At 37.3% G+C, this 20,115-nt stretch overlaps 1 protein-coding gene across 1 annotated transcript in view; it reads left to right on the top strand.

Annotated features, from left to right (window-relative positions):
- cfap58 (cilia and flagella associated protein 58) overlaps positions 1 to 20,115 on the top strand; it is a 144,239-nt gene that overhangs the window by 105,340 nt on the left and 18,784 nt on the right. The gene's annotated exons all lie outside the window — the stretch shown is intronic.

Here is a 20,115-nt window from a genome sequence, read left to right as displayed (position 1 = left end):
GTGTTGATTAAACTGTTGTTTAAAGCCTTATTTTCTGCACTTGCTTGGAAGAGTGTGTTTTGGTTGGAGATTGATTTGTATTTATCCAGTCTGCTAACCACTAATGTTACCCACATACACAAAATCCCACAAACCCACACTTATCACAACTACTCACATTCATCACAATTTAGCTCACTACACAGTCGCTTTTACAAACACAAACATACAACACAGTTGTGTCTGCTTCACAAAGACATGAGTATTTCGACTTAGCCATAACCTTCCCTTTCCATGAACGACAAGGTAAATCTCGCGAAACCTGTCAAATATCTGGGTAAAGAAAAGGAAGCGTAATTTAAGGCCATTAAGAATTTTTGCATTTTCATGACAATTAAGAATAATTTAATAAAAACTAAGCACATTTCCCCCCGATTCGCAGTGGGGGATTTAAAAGGTAAATTATGCAGACGGGTCCATATGGGGACGCTATATCGCTAAATAAGTTTACTCTTAAAACGTTAAAGTCCCCAGATACATAAGTCAGGCATACTTGGTATCATTTGAAAGCTTAGAATCTGAACGTTTCATAGAATATCATTAATTTTTCATTTATGTTACATAAAATAAACAAAAGAAGTGCTAAAAAAGTCATTTGTCAAAATCCTCTTCACAAATAAGCACCATTTTGAGGTGATGTGGTAGAAATATAAATATGAATATGAAAGTGTTTCACATAGCACATAAATGGACAAGTCATATATCAAATGAAAGCTCTCATTTTGTTGCCATAATACCACAGTACAAAAGATTTTCAAAAGAATCATAAGGTCCTGTTGCTCTGACCCCCATCATCAGCAAATGCTTTGAGAGACTAATCAGAGATTACATCTGCTCTGTGCTGCCTCCATCACTGGACCCATTGCAGTTTGCTTACCACAACAACCGCTCCACTGATGATGCCATTGCATCTACAATACACACTGCTCTCTCCCATCTGGAAAAAAGAACACTTATGTGAGAATGTTGTTTGTAGACTACAGCTCAGCATTCAACACCATAGTGCCCTCCAAGCTAGATGAGAAACTCCGGGCTCTGGGCTTATACAGCTCACTGTGCAGTTGGATCCTGGACTTCCTGTCAAGCAGACGCCAGGTGGTTAGAATGGGCAGCAACATCTCCTCATTACTGACCCTCAACACTGGAGCCCCGCAGGGCTGTGTTCTCAGCCCACTCTTGTATTCCTTGTACACACATGACTGTGTGGCAACACATAGCTCCAATGCCATCATGAAGTTTGCTGTTGACACGACGGTGGTAGGTCTGATCACTGACAATGATGAAACAGCCTACAGAGAGGAGGTGCACACTCTGACACACTGGTGTCAGGTGCACAACCTCTCCCTCAACGTCAGTAAGACAAAGGAGCTTGTGGTGGACTTCAGAAGAAAAGACGAAGAGAACACAGTCCCATCACCATCAATGGAGCACCAGTGGAGAGAGTCAGCAGCTTCAAGTTCCTGGGTGTCCACATCACTGAGGAACTCACATGGTCCATCCACACTGAAGCCGTTGTGAAGAAGGCTCATCAGCGCCTCTTCTTCCTGAGACGGCTGAGGAAGTTTGGAATGAACCGCCACATCCTCACACGGTTCTACACCTGCACTGTAGAGAGCATCCTGACTGGCTGCATCTCCGCCTGGTACGGCAATAGCACCACCCACAACTGCAAAGCACTGCAAAGGGTGGTGCGAACTGCCAGACACATCATCGGAGGTGAGCTTCCCTCCCTCCAGGACATATATACCAGGCGGTGTGTGAAAAAAGCTCGGAGGATCATCAGAGACTCCAGCCACCCGAGCCATGGGCTGTTCTCACTGCTACCATCAGGCAGGTGTTATCGCAGCATCAGGACCCACACCAGCCGACTCCATGATAGCTTCTTCCCCAAAGCAATCAGACTTTTGAACTCTTGATCTCCCACGATCAAAATACATCAGCACTGCACTTTACTCTTACTCTTATATCTCACACCGGACTGTCATAATTATATTATTATTATATATATTCTCTCTTAACAACTTACTATCAACCGACAGCCTGAATGTCAATACAGTACAATACAACCTACTGTACGTTTTATATATACTATATATACTTTTTTATTGAATAATGTGTATCTATATTGTGTGTATTGTATACTGTACAGTGTATGTTATTATTTGTATATTATGTTGTGTGTAAATATGTGTATATTAGACTTTAAATTGTGTTGTGTTAATCTGATGTTTATTGTAAATTGGTATATGTCTCATCACTGTCACGACTGCTATGTTGATCGGAACTGTACCCAAGAATTTCACACACCATTGCACTTGTGTACATGGCTGTGTGACAATAAAAGTGATTTGATTTAATTTGAAGTGAAATATGATTTCTCTAAGACATCAAATGCAAACGTCTCTTTTATGTGCCGATCATTGCTGCTGTAAGCCCCAAGTAGCCAAAAACTTTACATCCATTTTTACGTTAGGCAGTTTTCTACAAAATCAGCCATTTTTTTAACTATTTGTGAGCTTGCTTGAGTGATTAATCTGATGCTATATCTAAGATGTCCAGAACAAAATGTGCAGTCCAGCAGGAAAAGCATGCTAAACAAATCATGGTAAAAATATGTTTTGACTGTTGGTGATAACATGATTATAACATTGCAAAGGGGAGAATCTCAGCTTTCTAATGACACCTAGATTGAGCTTCTAGTCCATTTAGAGGCCGAGATATTCGATGAAACATTGAGGGTGGTGCATGAACTGAAAATTAGACTGGATGTCTATGGATGAGCACATCTGTGAGGGCTAAAATGTGTTAGAGCGCCACTTATATTTCAGATCTGTTTATTATGATGGAAGGAGTATTATCTTTTCTAGTACATGCTGCCATCTAGTGGAATAAAATAATACTTTTTAAAGGGAGATAGAGTGAACAGAACCAGAAAGTAAGGACAACCAATTCTTTTTATTTTTTTTTAATTTATTTTTTTCTGTTCATCATAAGACTGTAAACATGTACAATATTTTTTATGAATAATTGGAGTTTAAATTTTTTTTTTTTTTTTTTATGTGCTATTGGAGACTGGCCAATCAAAAATTTGACCAGTTGTTTGCAATTAGTACACAGTATGTGTGAATGGTGAGCTTTTAAATTTGAGTGTGAAAAAATGCAGGAGGTAGCCCAAAAATGCAAAAAATTAGTTAAAGGGGTTAAAATTATGGTAGTACTTGTTATATTTATTTTAATATATGCTGATTTAAAAATGTAATATTTTATTAATAAATATTCATATTTTTATAAATTTGTATTATTATTTAATTATTTTCTTTCCCCAGATAAGATTATTTTTATTACTGGTTTACAGTATTGGGAATGTTTTTTTTTTGGCCTCACAGTAATGAGAATTGTATCTGAAAATAACTGTTTAATTCTGTGCTCAAATTGTTCACAATGCAAAACCAGAAAGTGTTAGTTTGTGCCCCGCTCTCCCCTACAACATCCATGAACATCATTCTATAGAATTTGCGAAGATGAATGTAGGCAAAGTGAAAATACGGTAGGAAGGCTAAAGACCCCCTTACATAAGAAACACAACCAAATACACTTTTACCAGTTTTGAAATTACTCAATATAGCTTTTTAGGTGACTTAAAGAGATGTGAAAGAGCCGGCTTCTTGAGAGAAAAATGCGGCTATCAGTAAACTCAAGATGCTTTACATAATACGTCACATCGTGATGTCACTTTTGTCTTTACGATTGTTCCAGGATGTGTGTGAATGCAAGCACAGATTACGGGAAAGCTCTTGCAGTGTGAATTAATACATTTTTCAGTCCCAGGACAGTTGCTGGAATGACTTTTCCCGGGATTAATACCGGGATCTCTGTGTGAAAGGGGCTTAAGTTACACCTGAATAAGTTGAGAGGACACATCACTCTTCTGTTAGAGGTTGGCACACCAGTGGCAACTGACACAGATTGCTTGGATCTGATTGGCCAGTCTCCAATAGCACATTTTCTCTACTTCCTGTCACTTCACGAAACGTCCCACTGTGTTCAAGCTGGACAGATTTCTGACATGGTGACCGACCAGTGAGGGTTTTAGGAGAATGCCTGTATGCTTTTTTGTGGTGCCTTAATGAGAAAAAAATTAAACAGCATCCATCATCTTTGATGATCTACATTTTCATAACTTAATTTTAACATATTAAGTTATTAATCTAATTAATTAACATATACAGTAGCAAAGAAGTTGAAATACTTTGTTAGTGTACTTACAGTAAGTACACTTTTGGAAACTTATTTACTCAAGTATAAATGTTTCTGTTTACTTAAATCAAATTAAATCCCTTTATTGTCACAACACCATATCCATGAGTGTATAGATGTGAAAATCTTGAGTGGATGCTCACCAACTATGCAGTATGGACAAATATCAGACCATAGAATACACAATAGATGCATGTACAGTATGAACAATATTTACATATACAGTATACAAAGATATACACTTAGACATAGTGCTAATATTTGGATAATATACAATGTAAAGTGCACGAGGACTTATTTATAAATTTGAATATATAAAATATACTGAATATATAGAATAATGACATATATAGTGTGCATAAAACAATACGTAATAACAACCGTGATAGGGTGATCATGTGCAGGATGAGCAATGCAGTATACAGTAGTGCAAATGGAGTGCTAAGGGACACAGAGTAGTGATGATAGTGCAGTGTACAATGCTGGAGTGTATGCGTGGGTGGAACACGAGACATACAGTACTGTGTTACATGATCAGTCAGAGACCACTGTAACTGATAACTTATAAAGTACAATGCACAGGAAGATGGGGTGGGGTTATGCAGTGGTGATGTTATTAGTTTGAGTTCAACAGTAGGCCTGCAGATAGAAGCTGTCCCGCAGCCTGCTGGTGTGGGACCTGATAATGCGATACCATCCGCCTGAAGGTAGCAGCGAAAGCAGTCCATGGCTTGGGTGGCTGGAGTCTCTGACTCCAAAAAAAATAGCATGATAAGTGCCATGGACAACACAAACCTAAACAGAATATATCGTCCATGAAAGCTTTAAATGTTTTTTGGAAACAAAATAATTTGTATATCTTTTTAGCTTAAACAAAATTAATGTTATAAAATGCTGATGAAATTATATGCAGGGTTGGGAGGTTTACTTCTGAAATTTATTCCACTACAGATTACAGAATGCATGCTGTAAAATGTAATTTGTAACATATTCCGTTAGATTACTCAAGGTCAGTAACGTATTCTAAATACTTTGAATTACTTCTTCAGCACTGAGAGATTTTTTCACTTGTTTTGACTATAAAAACTCTGCCAGTACAGTAAGACAAAATACACATGTTAAAAATACATTCTCTGAAAAATCTATAAATCAAATTGATCTTGTTTGAAGGATTTTTAGATGTTTTTTACAGGAAAACAATACATAAATTATTATCAAGTGTAACGTCTGTGTAAGATCAGTGATGGCTAATTACACTTTGTTTGAAAAAAAAACTTTGTTTGAAAAAAAACCTTTTAGCCTTTTGACATTTGCATATAAATTACTGACCTGGTCTCCACGTTTACATTTATATGGGTGCTAAATTGCAGATGGCCTTTATCACTATCAAAAGGATGCTAAAACAGGTCTCCTCTGAAGTGTCTCCATCAAGCTTCAAACACATTCCACAGAAAGGGGGGTGACCCCCCCGTGCCAGGCACCAGAGCAGTTGTCTGTCTCCAGTAATTCCAATACACGTCACACACACACCTAAAGACATTTTCTCTATTTAGGCCATAGTAAGCAGTTATAAATGTATCTGCTATGTGCATGTGTTGTATGTATATTCCCCTATTATATTAACTTGGTTAAAACCCTTTACTTGTATTAGTTAGACGTTAAACGCATATATTCAAGTGTATGAGTGTTTCTCTGCTTTAATATCGTCTGGAGGTTACCTTCTTGGTATCAAAATGATCTTCCCTTTATTTCTCACACCATAATGGGTGACCCCCATGCCAGGCACCAGAGCAGTTGTCTGTCTCCAGTAATTCCAATACACGTCACACACACACCTAAAGACATTTTCTCTATTTAGGCCATAGTAAGCAGTTATAAATGTATCTGCTATATGCATGTGTTGTATGTATGTTCCCCTATCATATTAACTTAGTTAAAACCCTTTACTTGTATTAGTTAGACGTTAAACGCATATATTCAAGTGTATGAGTGTATCTCTGCTTTAATATCGTCTGGAGGTTACCTTCTTGGTATCAAAATGATCTTCCCTTTATTTCTCACACAATAATGTACACCATGCGATTGTGAAATGCATCGAACAATTCTTACTATGTTTTGAATTAAAAGCTGCACTAGCGGTCCAGATCAGCAATAAAATGCGAATGGGCCATAAACGGAGACAAAGGATGTTTCTCCCGCTCAAAATGCATGCCTCTGATTGGCCACTCCACCCACAAAATGGGTGCGGCAATGAACTATCAAAACTCCAGAGCGCAGACTAATCATCGCTCAAAACCTCTTCTTCTTGAGACCAACACACTCCAAAACTCTCTCTTGAGTTTAACCTTCTGGCAGTGTTTACCTTCAAGTAACTTTGTGGATTTCCTGTGGACTTCTTCAACTCACTCCTAAAGAAATCATCGAGAACCTCGTCTACCGTATCAAGACTCTTATTCAGCAACAAACCAATGCAAGTAACAATTTACAACTGATTAGATGTGCGTTTAAGTTTGAACCCCTTTTAAGGTGAATTGTGCCTCTGATGATTCTCATTTAGGTTGTGGTTAACTGACGTGAAATATTGCCATTCTGTGCTCTCTCTCTCTCTCTCTTTTCCTTACGTTCCTTCATTCTATATATGTATGTTTTGCTTAGTTTGTTTGTATGTTAGTTATAGTTTCATTTATTAAATCCCTTATATTCACGATTGATTGTCTCTGTGTTCCGCTCATAAGTCACTGAATGTTGCTCCTTGCTACATGCTAAACTACTGCTAGCACTGTATAAGTAGGAAGGCTATTGTTCCTTGGCCAGGAAAGTAATCTTCCAAGAGTTGATAAATAATTATATTGTCTGCTCGCTGGACGGACAGATCAAGTAATTGTAATATCGATTCTGCTACAGTTAATTCTAAGATCTAATCTATCTAAATATTTATTATTAATTATAACCAGTTATAATTAATTATAAATAATTCCCTTTTAAGCTAATTTGCTACACAAGAATATGATTTTTGCCCTAATATCAAAGGTCTTACTAGAAAAAAAGAAATTATGATCAAACATGATTTTTTTTTTTTTTAATCTCCTTTTCTCCCAATTTGGAATGACCAATTCCCACTACATAGTAGGTCCTCATGGTGGCGCGGTTACTCACCTTAATCCGGGTGGCGAAAGACAAGTCTCAGTTGCCTCCGCTTCTGAGACAGTCAATCCACGCATCTTACCACATGGCTTGCTGTGCATGACACTGCGGAGACTCCATATGTGTAGGCTCATGCTACTCTCCGCGATCCACGCACAATTTACCACGCGCCCCATTGAGAGCAAGAACCCCTTATGATGACCACGAGGAGATTATCCCATGTGACTCTACCCTCCCTAGCAATTTAGCTGGCTGGAGTCACTCAGCACACCCTGGATTCTAACTCGCGACTCCAGGGGTGGTAGTCAGTGTCAATACTCGCTGAGTTACCCAGGACCTCATCGTGAATTTTCTTGATAAAAAAATATGATCATGTGCATGTAAAATGGCTAGAAATAGCATTTTAGCTTAAAGTAAAAAAAAAAAAAAAATTTATTTCTATTTCTTCTGCTCCAAACTTACTTCAAACTTACTTATCTGTCTGTTTGTATGAATGTAACACATCATAAGAAAGTGTTTCACCACTGTTCAAATGCACTTTGGATCACATCATTTATATGTATAAATGTTTTCTATCTGAAAGGACTAAATATTAAATGAAACAAATGACAATAAAATGCAAAGTAATCTCTTCAGTAATCAAAATACTTTCTGAATGTAACTGTATTCTAATTACCAATGATTTAAATTGTAACTGTAGTGGAATACAGTTACTTATATTTTGTATTTTAAATACGTAATCACGTTACTCCCCAACCCTGGTTATATGCCATAAGATTTCTTCATATCGCTATCCTGGAGAATTGTTTGTATTTGTAATATTAAGCAGATTTAGCATTCAAAAGTCAATAAAATGCAGTCAGTATTTTAATTTCACCAAAGTGCTAAATGTATAATATGCAAGTTGTGAATCAAAAAGACCAGATGTGCTCATTAAATTGACCAACAATATTTACTAAGTAGGCTACACTGCGAAATGTCCTATTCTTCATTAGTATTTCTGTCATGTTTGACAGTAAAAAAAAAAAAAAAAAAAATGCATAATCAGCAGTCCAAGGCTAAATCTGTGGAGTAATTCAACATTTCAAACTTGAAACCCTTTGACCTGGCCTACCGCAGGCATCTCTTCCTCCTCCAGTAGTCTTGATGTTTTGAATTCTCCTGGCTGCACGTATAAACATTGCTCTTAATCCTGGCTGATGGGCAGTATATCGATTTCCTTTTTTTTTTTTTCTGACATTTTGTGAGCTCAGACCAATGGCTTAATTCTATACAAATCCCATACCTATGTTTTTACACCAAGTAAAACAGGTCGCTCATGACTGAGTAATGGAGAACGTCTTGTTTTCCACACACCAACTGAGGGATAAAGGCATTTAGCAAAAGGATAGAGATATTTAAGGAAAGAGCTTAGAGATTTGCAGTCTATTTAAGATGAAGCAGCTGAATTGAAATGGCTCTTTAATGAACAACTAGCACTTGATTTGTAACTGAATCTTGGGTAAATGAAACAGTGATTATTGACTGACTGATTGATTTTAAATTTGTTTTTGTGGAAGGAATAGTTCACCCAAAAATATATAAAAGAAATCAATCAATCATTTACTCACCCTCATGTGATTCCAATTCCATATGCTGCTGCTGTTGTTGTTGATGTTGTTGTTTTTTTAAAGAATATTCATGGATCTCTTTTCCATACAATGAGAGTTCATAGTGACTACAGGATGTCAAGCTCCTAAAAGGGCAAAAAAAAAAAAAAAAAAAAAAAAAAAAAGAGGAAACAAGAAAAAATCACAATAAAGTAGTCTATGCACTATATTTCAAGTCTTCAGAAGCCATATGGTAGCTGCCGTAGCTTCTGAATCTCAATGTCATTTTCCTCATAATATTTAATGACTGCATGAATGCTTTCAAGACCAAATGCTTAATTAATTTTAGAGGAAGGATAATTGACCCATTTACGATGCCTGAAGGCATATCATGCCAGGTCTGTCATCTTTCATGCCATTGGTTTGTGTCAGTCGTAACCGAAAATGGCAGTTTGTTTTTAATATGTGAAATGGAGAATGAGATTTGAGAGAAATTTAAATGTTGGTCTGTTTTTCACTCTGTTTCTCACAAGCTATCATATCACTTCATAAGACTTAGAATATAGCGCACAAGTCGTATGAACTACTTTTATGTTGCTATTCTGGTGTTTTATGTCCTTTTCTGAGCTTGACAGACTATGAATTTTCATTGTATGGGAAAGAGCTGTGAGAAGAGTCTTCAAAATTCTCCTTTTGTTTTCAACGGAAAAAATAACAACCTATGGGTTTGGAACAACATGAGGATGAGTAAAAAATGACAGGTTTTTCAGTTATGCTTTAATTATTTCTTTATAAAATTTCTGTTAAAAACAAAAGTTTTAAGGCTGAAACATACTCCAGCATACTACACTCTGAAAATGTGTCAGAACGCAATTCATAACTCAACACAAGTATGCGTTGTTTTCTCAATGTTGCCACAAGGGGCACTATAGTGGAAAATAGTGTGAAATATCAGTTTCTACTGTGAATTTTCTCAGAATTTTCTGAAGATAAAGTCAATATATTCATAGCAACTTACCTGAATAATAACACATCTGGCACAGACATTAGTATGAAGGTAAATCAGTAGCAAAACTCGAGAGCTTGCATATTTGGATTTGAGAAATGGTACAATAAATATTTGTACTCATAAGTTGAAATTTGTACTTAGAGCACAGATGTGAAAACTTGTAAAATAAAAAAATTAAGTTGAATGTCGCAGTCTGCACTCACAGACAATAATTCAAAGCTTGTGTCCTGAATTCATAATTGCAGACAAGTTGTCACAAATGTGTAAAATGACATTCACATAAATACAACTACAGACACAATCTTGTATTACTCATTAACTTTAGTACTTTAATTCATTTTCGCAGTACAACCACAAATCGGCACTTTCAACCACTCAAATCTGGCACTGCAACTTTAAATCTTCACGCCTTGACTTTTGCAAGTACTTTTGTGAAAAACTTGAGCAAAACTCATGTGTGCACTTGTAAAATCCTGATGCAAGAGAGAATATGTCCAGAGTTCGTTGAGGGAGGGGGATGGGGCAATGATGTCGTTTTATTGGTTGATACCTAGCCGATGAATGCCACCGGTGTGGATCATGTTATCTGGGGATGTGCGTGTGCGTGTGAATTATTTCACTTGCCTTTTCAGCAGATTCGTTCAATGTGAATTGCCAAGGATCAAAGAAAAGACATTTTGCACATTATAAAAACAATGCTGGTATCATTATCAACACGTTCTGTTTCATCGATGTTTGATCTAATGAATTTGACACAGTTTAAGAGTGATTTTAACAGCTTCACAGGGTAACATGATTGCCTATGTTAACATGGGACATTGGTTTGAATGGGAACTGGCGATTACATTTGTCAGAGCAGTTAATCGCAAGTGGAATTATTTTATTTGCAAAACTAATGCATCATAGGCTGAAATGTCCCAATAATTGGCCTATACACTTAAATGACATTTATTTATTCATGAAAATAATATATTGATAAAATGATTGATCTCTTTTCATTGGTTCCATTGGTCTAATGGTAGTGTGTCTGCTAAGCATGCATACTGATCTGGGTTCAAATCTCCTGTGAACATCTGTGTTTTTATTTACATTGTTATAACAGCATCCTTTACTTTTCAAAGGTTATGTGCATGACAATGTCGTATGTTTTATAACTAACCATGACACTGACAAAAGATCTTTCAGAACAGGGCTTTTTTTTTTTTTTTGGAGAGCAAGCACAAAAACCAAACTGACCAATGGGCAAGTATAAATGAGAATAGACTCTGAGAAAGCATGAGAAATTTCTCCAGAAACATAATAATTCTGTTTGTTTGGCAAAATCGTAAGATTTTCAATCTAAAATTGGTTTGACAATTTTAAAAAGCCTCTGAACTATGTATGGAAACCATAGTTTTTATTTTGTTGTTGTTTTTTTTTCTCAATAGTTCAAGCATTCTCAGAAAATTCAATAGATTATACTGTAATTGCTGGCTGTCAGATTCATTTACAATTTTGATTGATTTATTTAAAACAATTTTATAAATTGTTTGTTTGTGTATGTGTGTTTTACAAAATTCTTTTCATTATATCTGTTAAAAATACATACAGAAAAGCTACAAATGCATCATGTCTGACCTCGATTTGAACCCGGGTCACTGAATGTACCTAGCTCTATTTGATTCGTCACTTTGTTGATTTTCAGGTTAATCAAGTAATTATTTATTATAAAGAAATAAAGGCAATTGAAAGTATATTATTGACACATATCAGCCTATGATGCTTTAATTTTTCAAATAAAATAATTCCACTTGTGATTTACTGCTCTGACAAATGTAATCGCCATTTCCCATTCAAACCAATGTCCCACGTTAACATGGGAAACCAGATGTTACCCTGTGAAACTGTTAAAATCGCTCTTAAACTGTGTCAAATTCATTAGAACAGACATCGATGAAACAAAGTGGGTTGATAATGATACCAGCATTGTTTTTATAATGTTTCTTAGCTCCTTGACAATTCACATTGAATGAGTCTGCTGAAAAGGCAAGTGAAATTATTCACATGCACGTGTACATGCCAAGTTAACATGGTCCACACTGGTGGCATTCATTGGCTAGGCATCAACCAATAAAACGACTTCATTGAGCCAAAAGTCAAGGCGTGAAGATTTAAAGTTGCAGTGACAGATTTGAGAGGTTGTAAGTGCCGATTTGTGATTGTACTGCGATAATGAATGAAAGTACAAAAGTTAATGTGTAATACAAGTTTGTATCTGTTGTTGTATTTATGTGAATGTCATTTTACACATTTGTGACCAATTGTCTGCAATTGTGAATTCAGAACACTAGCTTTGAATTATTGTCTGTGAGTGCAGATCGCAACATTCAACTTCAAATTTTAATTTGACAAGTTTTCACATCGGTGCTGTGAGTGTACATTTCAACTTATGAGTACACATATTTATTGTACAAGTTCTCACTTCCAAATATGCAAGCTCTCGAGTTTTGCTACTAATTTACCTTCGTACTTTTGAAGGTAACTTTATCGTCCCCTTGAGTACTGAGGTTTGTTACTGCCGACTCAAAACCGCGCATTAAGCATGTTGACAATCTGCGTACGTATACTTGCATAAAATATGTTGCTGGCCTTAGACCCCATTTTCATGTGAACATTCCCTGAAACTGGAAAAGTCATTGTTATTTTCTCACCTTCATGTTGTTCCAAACTTGTACGTTGTTATTTTCTGACAGCTGTATTAAACAGACTATGGACTGTCAGCAGGATACAGCATTCTGGTTTGGAATGACATGAGGGTGAGTAAATAATTACACCCTTTTAATTTTTTTTGAACTATCCCTTTGAAGTTCTGTTTAATACCATAAGGGTGCCGGAAGTGTTAAAGTGGAAAAATCTGCTCTTTGTGGGTGTAACCGCTGAATTATGCATGTATACATTTATACACCTAGCTCGAGTTGTTGAAAATCTCTGTTTGGAATGTTAGTGTAGTAACCATGTACTGGAGTTAAAAAGGTGTGAATGGGATTTCAAAGGATCAGCTGGGGCATTATAAAGTAAATGAATCGCTCTTTCTTTGTTCCTAATGGCAGACTTTGATAAAAAGACCTGGCACTGTTTAATTTTACTCATAATGCTTATGACTGGATGGTTGCTTTAAAACCCAAATGAAGTTCCCTAATTAATTTTAGATTAAAAATTGTTGCCAAAGCCATTATTCCACAATCACATAATCTGTCAGAACAGGAAAGAAGCTAGCCTGTAATGTATTTTATATATTTGTGTATGTTTTCTACTCTGTATTCCTTCTTGTTCTGTTGTATTTTATGATTCATCTTTCATTTAGAGTCTTTCATGCTCCATGCCATTGTTTTTCATTAAATTTCTCTCTAATATCTCTCTTTTTTCACATTTTCTCTCCTTTGCTTTTCACATGTGCTTAGTGACCAGTTAAAACTTACTTTCAAACCCTTTCCCTTCTCTTTGGCTGTATGGTTCAGCTCCATTGAGGTGTGGTAACTGGCTCTATCTGCTTCACACTTGTCTCGCTCAAAACCTTGGCTGCTTTAACCACACAATGGTGTTCTTCTTCTGTGGTTTTTGGCACTATGCACCTTGGATTCATTTATAAAGTGAGACCCACTTGTTTGTACTTGTACAAATGAAGGCTTGCCTAGCTTATAACAAGTCTGAAGTTAAGCTTACAGTAAGCTAGACTCCTACAGGCACAAATTGCACACAAACTAATATGCTGTTATAACTTCCTGGGATAATTATTCTTTTACTGAAGGTGACTGACACATTGATGTCACTTTGATATAATCTGTTCTAGAGTATATAATACTCTTATACCTAAGAGTCTTGGCATCTCAAGGACAGGGAATAATAGCCGAGAATCCTATTTTAGAAAATAATTGGAAAAGGGTCATGAGCCAATTAAAAGCATGCAAAGGTGCGTGTATACAGACCTTATAAAAAAAGTTCAACTAAAAAAAAAAAAAAAAAAAAAATTATTAAGAATTAATAATTCACTCACCCACATGTCATTCCAAACCTGTATTTATTAAAAAATGTTCTAATGCGTGGTGTTTTAATAAATATTTTAGTCTGTATTTTCTATATAATGGCAGTGGATTTTGCCTCACTTTAAAGTTTAAAAAAGGACCCTAAATGCCCTGATATACTTCTGGAGGAACATTTCTTCGTTCTTCTTTCAGGGATTAAAAGAAGTTCAAAAAAGCTGAGCAACGGTATACTAATTGCAAACATTCAGACACCCGTCACACTGCTCTTGGAGCCATTTACATTTAAATATGAGGACACTACATCTAAAACCCATCTAAAATCTAAAACAAACTAATGCAACATTAAAATGTGTTATTAATGACTTTATGTCTCATTCTATGAATAGAATTCACACTAGATTTTTAACAACTCGTTGATGATTTAAAGGAATATACAGTATATGCAGTAGAAAATGCGCAGTTTGTCTGTTTACATTCTGAATTCATGATGCTAATGTGCTAACACGCTATACGCGGCCATAATATACCGATTAAATGCAAAAACACCTTCTTTCTGGCCAGATTTTGTTCTAAATGACATCACACCCATTCGTTCTTTGATTTCGTATGAAATATATCGGGGCCGTAAAAGTATCATAAACATAGTCCATGTTACTTTTGCATCATATTCCAAGTCTTTTGAAGGCATACAACAAATTTTGCTGTGAAACAACCTAAAGTTTAAGTCATTTTTCAGTGAAAATCTTGATGTCTTTTGAACAAAATTTTAGCACTAAAAACAACTCAAGTTCTCATGTGAACATGCATGCCAGTGTGAACAGTGAAGTGATCTGTCAGCCATCCATTGCACTAAAAAAATAGTTTTAAACTTGGACAGCTTATTTTATTTTGTGTTGTGTTGTGTTGTTTTATTTTTTGGTGGAGAGCTCATAAGGTTGAACATTTAATTGAAGATGAAATATTGCAATAACAAGATATTATTTTCAGTAGGATTGGCAAGTCTTCATTTTAAAAATGTTTCTGTTATTGAACCCCAGTTCCACGCACGGGATTAATAGTCATCCAAAACCGACTTTTTTCCCCTACATTTATAGAAATATAAAGAGGATGTTGAAAGCAGAGCAATTAAACACTTTCCTTACTTCCCCTCTCCTCAGGAAAGTGTGAAATAAGCTCAAGAGCATTTTCTCAGTCTGTCGATTGATAAAAACCTAACACCCCACACATCTGAATAGACTTCATTTTTTCCACCTCTGATCCTCTCATTTGTGCTTTCATAGAAATGAAGGTCATTCATTTCAAACTAAATGTCAGAACAGCAAAAAACAAGACATCAATAGCTATTAAGAATATTTAGACAACACTTGTTCAGGTCTTAAATGTTCTCAAATGTTTTTTTTGGGGGGGGGGGCTGTAAAGTAATTTAACACAAAGATTTATTTTAAATTAGAGACCCTAACATTTGATTATCACATGGCATTGCAAACATGGCAGTTTGTTATAAGCGTTGGAATTGACTTTATCGGTTTGTTTTGTATGTTTTGTCATTTTCTCTCCCTCATGTCTCGCAGGGGCGGCCAGCATGCATGATCGGCATTTCCATGGGAACATTGATTGTTCCCGGGGGAACACTGATCATGCCACTGATTAGCGTGCCGAGCAACACCTGTTGTCCTCTAATTCACTCCCTTCTTATGCCCGTCGTGTTCTCAGTATCTTTACTAGATTGTTGTTTGATGTTGAGTACTAACCTCACTCTCTTTGCCTAGTTGGTCCTGTCTCATGTATCTGTTGGTTGCCCGCATGTAGGGTGTGTGGTTGCCTTCCAGTTTTGCTGCGTGTCATCCAGAGCATGTGAGCAGAGCAGAGCGGTGATAATTCCACCTGAGCGGAGAGCACCTTTTTGAAGATTCCGCTCCGCTGGCTCAGGCCGCTTAGTGCTGCTCGCTCAACCCAGAATGCGCTTCATGATATGCTGGTTTGGGAATCTGCGAAATAAGCAATAGGCCTGAGGTTGTGGAGCTCTTGTATTGTTTTAGTGAAGTTGCAAACCTTATAGCCTAAATAAATGCAAAGTTTAAATCAAAGTTAAGAACAAGAAAATCGAAAGGGAGTGTGGAGTGACTGTGAGAATTAGCAAATATTCCTTTTGGGATCGTACGCGTCACATTGCCAGAGAGCACGAGGATGTGCTACGCGAACATGGTAGTGCAGCAAAAGGTGAGCTAGTAGGCTACACTACTTTTCGATAATAAATTAATAGATAAGTAATATATCTTATTGTTTTGCAATCATGTCAGTGCAGCTGCCAGCTAGATGCAGGCCTGGTTCTGCAGGGTTGCAAACGTTAGAGCACCCTCAATTGAATATGTAAGTTTAATAATACTGTATATTGGCAAATCATTTTTCCTTGAATCCCGGCGAACACACACAAAAAATCCCTGCATCAAAACCAATAAACATGTATAATCTTGCAGATCAGTGTGTCTTAATTTGCAGGCGGAGCATTCTGCTTCCATGCCTCCATTGTACAATTGAGCATTTTATTGGTAAAGATTTCCGCTCTCGCATAGAGAATTTCATAGCGGAATTATCTCACTCAGTTGACCGCCTGTTGCTTTCGATTTCTGCTTCGGGGTAAAGTGGCACATAACTGCTGGTCATTTTCCCAAAGCCAAATCCACACCTAAACGATAAGTGAAACGTAAAAAAAATGACTCTAGATTAGTGGTGGCAGATAACATCTTCGACATCGCTTGCTGCATTCATGTGCAGAGAAAAAGTCTATAAATGATTGTACATTTGACAAAAAAAATGTCTTAAATGAAGGCAGTGTAATTTGTGAATTAAATAATTTTAATATGTTTTAGGATTATTAAACATTTAGATTTCATCTAATGTATATAATGGACAAAATCTCACTTTATGCAGAACAAATATTTTTTATTTGTTAAATCCATGGTTAAACCTTGCTGTACATATAAAGAGCGAATGAACAAGACATGATCGTTTGACACATATAAAGTCCAGATTCACTTTATAATGCTTTAAAACAAAGGGGGCACATGGTATCTACTAATATAATAATTATTATATAAATAACCACAGTCCTTTAGATTGCATATGATTCGTACATATAAAATTGTGGGGAATATTAATAAAGCAACAACACTGAAAAAGTGAATCAAATTCACTGCTCTTTTCTGGATAACTTAATACACCCTTTAAAACTGAACACAAAATTAGGATGAGAAATTGCTCATTTTAATTTAAAGACCCAAAGTTAAATCAGAAACATATTAATGTATCAAATCTACTGTATAATCATTCTGTGGAGACAACTGAAAAACAATTATGAATTTCACTTTTACCTGCAATATTTTTCCTATAACCAGTTCATGTTTTCATTATTGCCATAAACGATTCGAACAAACTTTAAAGTTGAAAAGATTGTGGTTTTCTGGGTCGTATGTGTTACTCGGGTCCAGTTTAAACTGAAAAGCGCAAATTTGCGCCTATGCGTGTTTCCATGCCAGTGCACATATGTTTGATGACTTGTTTAAAGTAAATAAAGGTAATTTAGAACTGAAATTGTTTAAGGAATTATTTGAAGATGTTCAATGACATATGTGCTAACAGAGAAATATTTGACTGATTACAAATGATAAGGAAGGTCTGGTAGACCCAATTATCTAACAGCAGTTGTAAATCAGTCCAAAATAAACAGCGAGATTTTATATACAAAAACACAACAGTACAAATCACATAATTTCAGGTGTGTACATTACTAATCATTTGATAATTTAATAAATGTCGGCCTATAGTCTATATTTCACCCAGAGGGGCACCTCAGCCCATGTGGGCAAAGGGGCAGTTGCTTGGGCCACTATAGCTACCTCTTGTGTACATGCTTGGAACCAAGTATACAACAGTGAAATTTAATGTCGGATGGGGATTTGTGCGAACGCTTTCTTACCAGTGAGCGTGAGCGGTACTTGAGCGGAGCGTCCACTTGGGACATGAGCGGTTGAGCGGAGCGCATACGCATAGAGTGGGTTATTGAGCGGAGTGTCACACCGCTCCGCTTAGCTCACATGCTCTGGTGTCAGCTGGTTATAACAGTGTAAGGGATGGGCAAGGAGGGGGTGGGAACCGGCTAAACAGTCAACGTAAAGTTTAATGATAAAACTCAACATAAAACAAACATAAACAAATGCATACACACATGCAACGCGGCCGCGTGCATCTCTCTCTCTCGAACTGGCGCCTTCGGCTTGTCTTTATCCCCCTCCTGGCTGTGTCCTCACGGCCCAGCCCCACCCTCCTCCTCATCACACTCCTCCATCGCTTGACTCAGGCCGGGGAATCCCCCTTCCAGCCGTGCCTGCCGGCAGGTCTTCCCCACCTTTTGGAGGCCTGGGAGAGACGAGGGGAGGGAAAGGGAAGAGGAAAAGAGCGAAGCGGAGAGACAGAGAGAGAGGAGAGAGAGAGAGAAGAACTTGTTCACCGGCTCCCGGACGTGCTGTTGCCTGGTCCTCAACCGCTCCTCCACCCTCTGGTGGATACCTGCTCGCTCCTCACCCGGCAGATGGCAGCGAGTCCTCTGGCCCCTGGCAGACGGCAGCAACCTGTCTGTCCCAAGGCAGACAGCCACGGCTGCTCTCCTGGTGGATGGTAGTGGCGAGGACTCCGCGACAACGGATCCCTCCTCCCTCCTGGGTTTTGCCACCAATGTAACGGGGTAAGGGATGGGCAAGGAGGAGGCGGGAACTGGCTAAACAGTCAGATGATTAGCCTGATCCAGAGCCGGCTGTGTGTCCTTGCGGCCCGGTCCCACCCTCCTTCTCTTCACACTGGTCTTCCACAGAGGATACCTCATCTCTGCCTGTGAGTCGGGCGTTAAGTTCGCTCATCTCTGCTGGGCCTTGTTCTGCATCTCACTAGTTTAAATGGAAGATTCTATGAATCTGTTCCTGACTTCCACAACGCACACACTCATCCTAGGAACACACTCTTCATGGATTGCCCCTTGCACGACTACAACACGCACACCATTGGAGATCGCTTCCCGCTGCTGCAGCCGGTGTCGGGATTTTCTACATTCCTCAACCCAGTAACTGTTCATTATTATTGTTAATAGATCCTTTGAACTGTTCCTCTGCTCTTGGGTCTGTTTGTCTCACTATCGTTCGTTACATACAGACTCAATTACATACAGTGTCAATTAACAGCACTATATATCCCTAGACAACATTTGTTGCAAGCCATCAATATTTTCCCAACCGCTGCAAAGTAAACCAATAATTTTTAAACATTTCAAACTTTCTGACTGGCCTTTTTAATGCTGTTTGCCATGAAATCATTCATTTTGAAACCATATTTTTCCACTCCTGTTCTTGCTTGCTCTACGGAACCAAAGGGAATGTAATTACAGTTGATTTAGATGACGTGCGATGAGCAATGTTGTCTTGATGCCTTCCGTCGCAAAGAGAGAAGTAACAGGAGGCAACTGTGAAGCTGACAAGTGCACAGTAAACTGCATGCAAATGAGGATAGGTGGATTATTGCATTCCAGGTAAAGAAGGAGACTGATGGTTCGTAGCCATGTTTATGAGGTGTGATGTAAACAAAAGGCAGTAATGAGACTTGATGAAGCATGACAAGGCGCAAAAACACTGAGTATGCATATGTACACACATATAAACACAAATACACACCTTCAGGAATAATGTTTCAGCTCACAGTTGAGTGAGCAAGTACATACTATAAATATCTTTTGATGATTTGGTAGAAAGCTAGAGGTTTTGATTGAGACTTCCTGAGTTGTAAGATATACAACTGCCTGCTACAGTAACTCCCACTGTATATTATTTGTTTGCTATGCAAGTGCATAGTTTCATGACTAATTGTCTATAAAATATGGAGGATCTTTGTATTTCACATTTTCACATCCCAGAAACACAAGTTTACTCTCCTGACAATGGCTTTTCACCTAATATTTAAATGTTTAAATTAAATAATTTTTAAGTTGATCTGAATAATTTACAGTATATTT

The sequence above is a fragment of the Myxocyprinus asiaticus genome, chromosome 7 (genome assembly GCF_019703515.2).
Source record: "Myxocyprinus asiaticus isolate MX2 ecotype Aquarium Trade chromosome 7, UBuf_Myxa_2, whole genome shotgun sequence".
Lineage (NCBI taxonomy): Eukaryota > Metazoa > Chordata > Actinopteri > Cypriniformes > Catostomidae > Myxocyprinus > Myxocyprinus asiaticus.
Note: the sequence above shows the minus strand (reverse complement) of the source record. Positions and strands in the feature narration are given on the sequence as shown.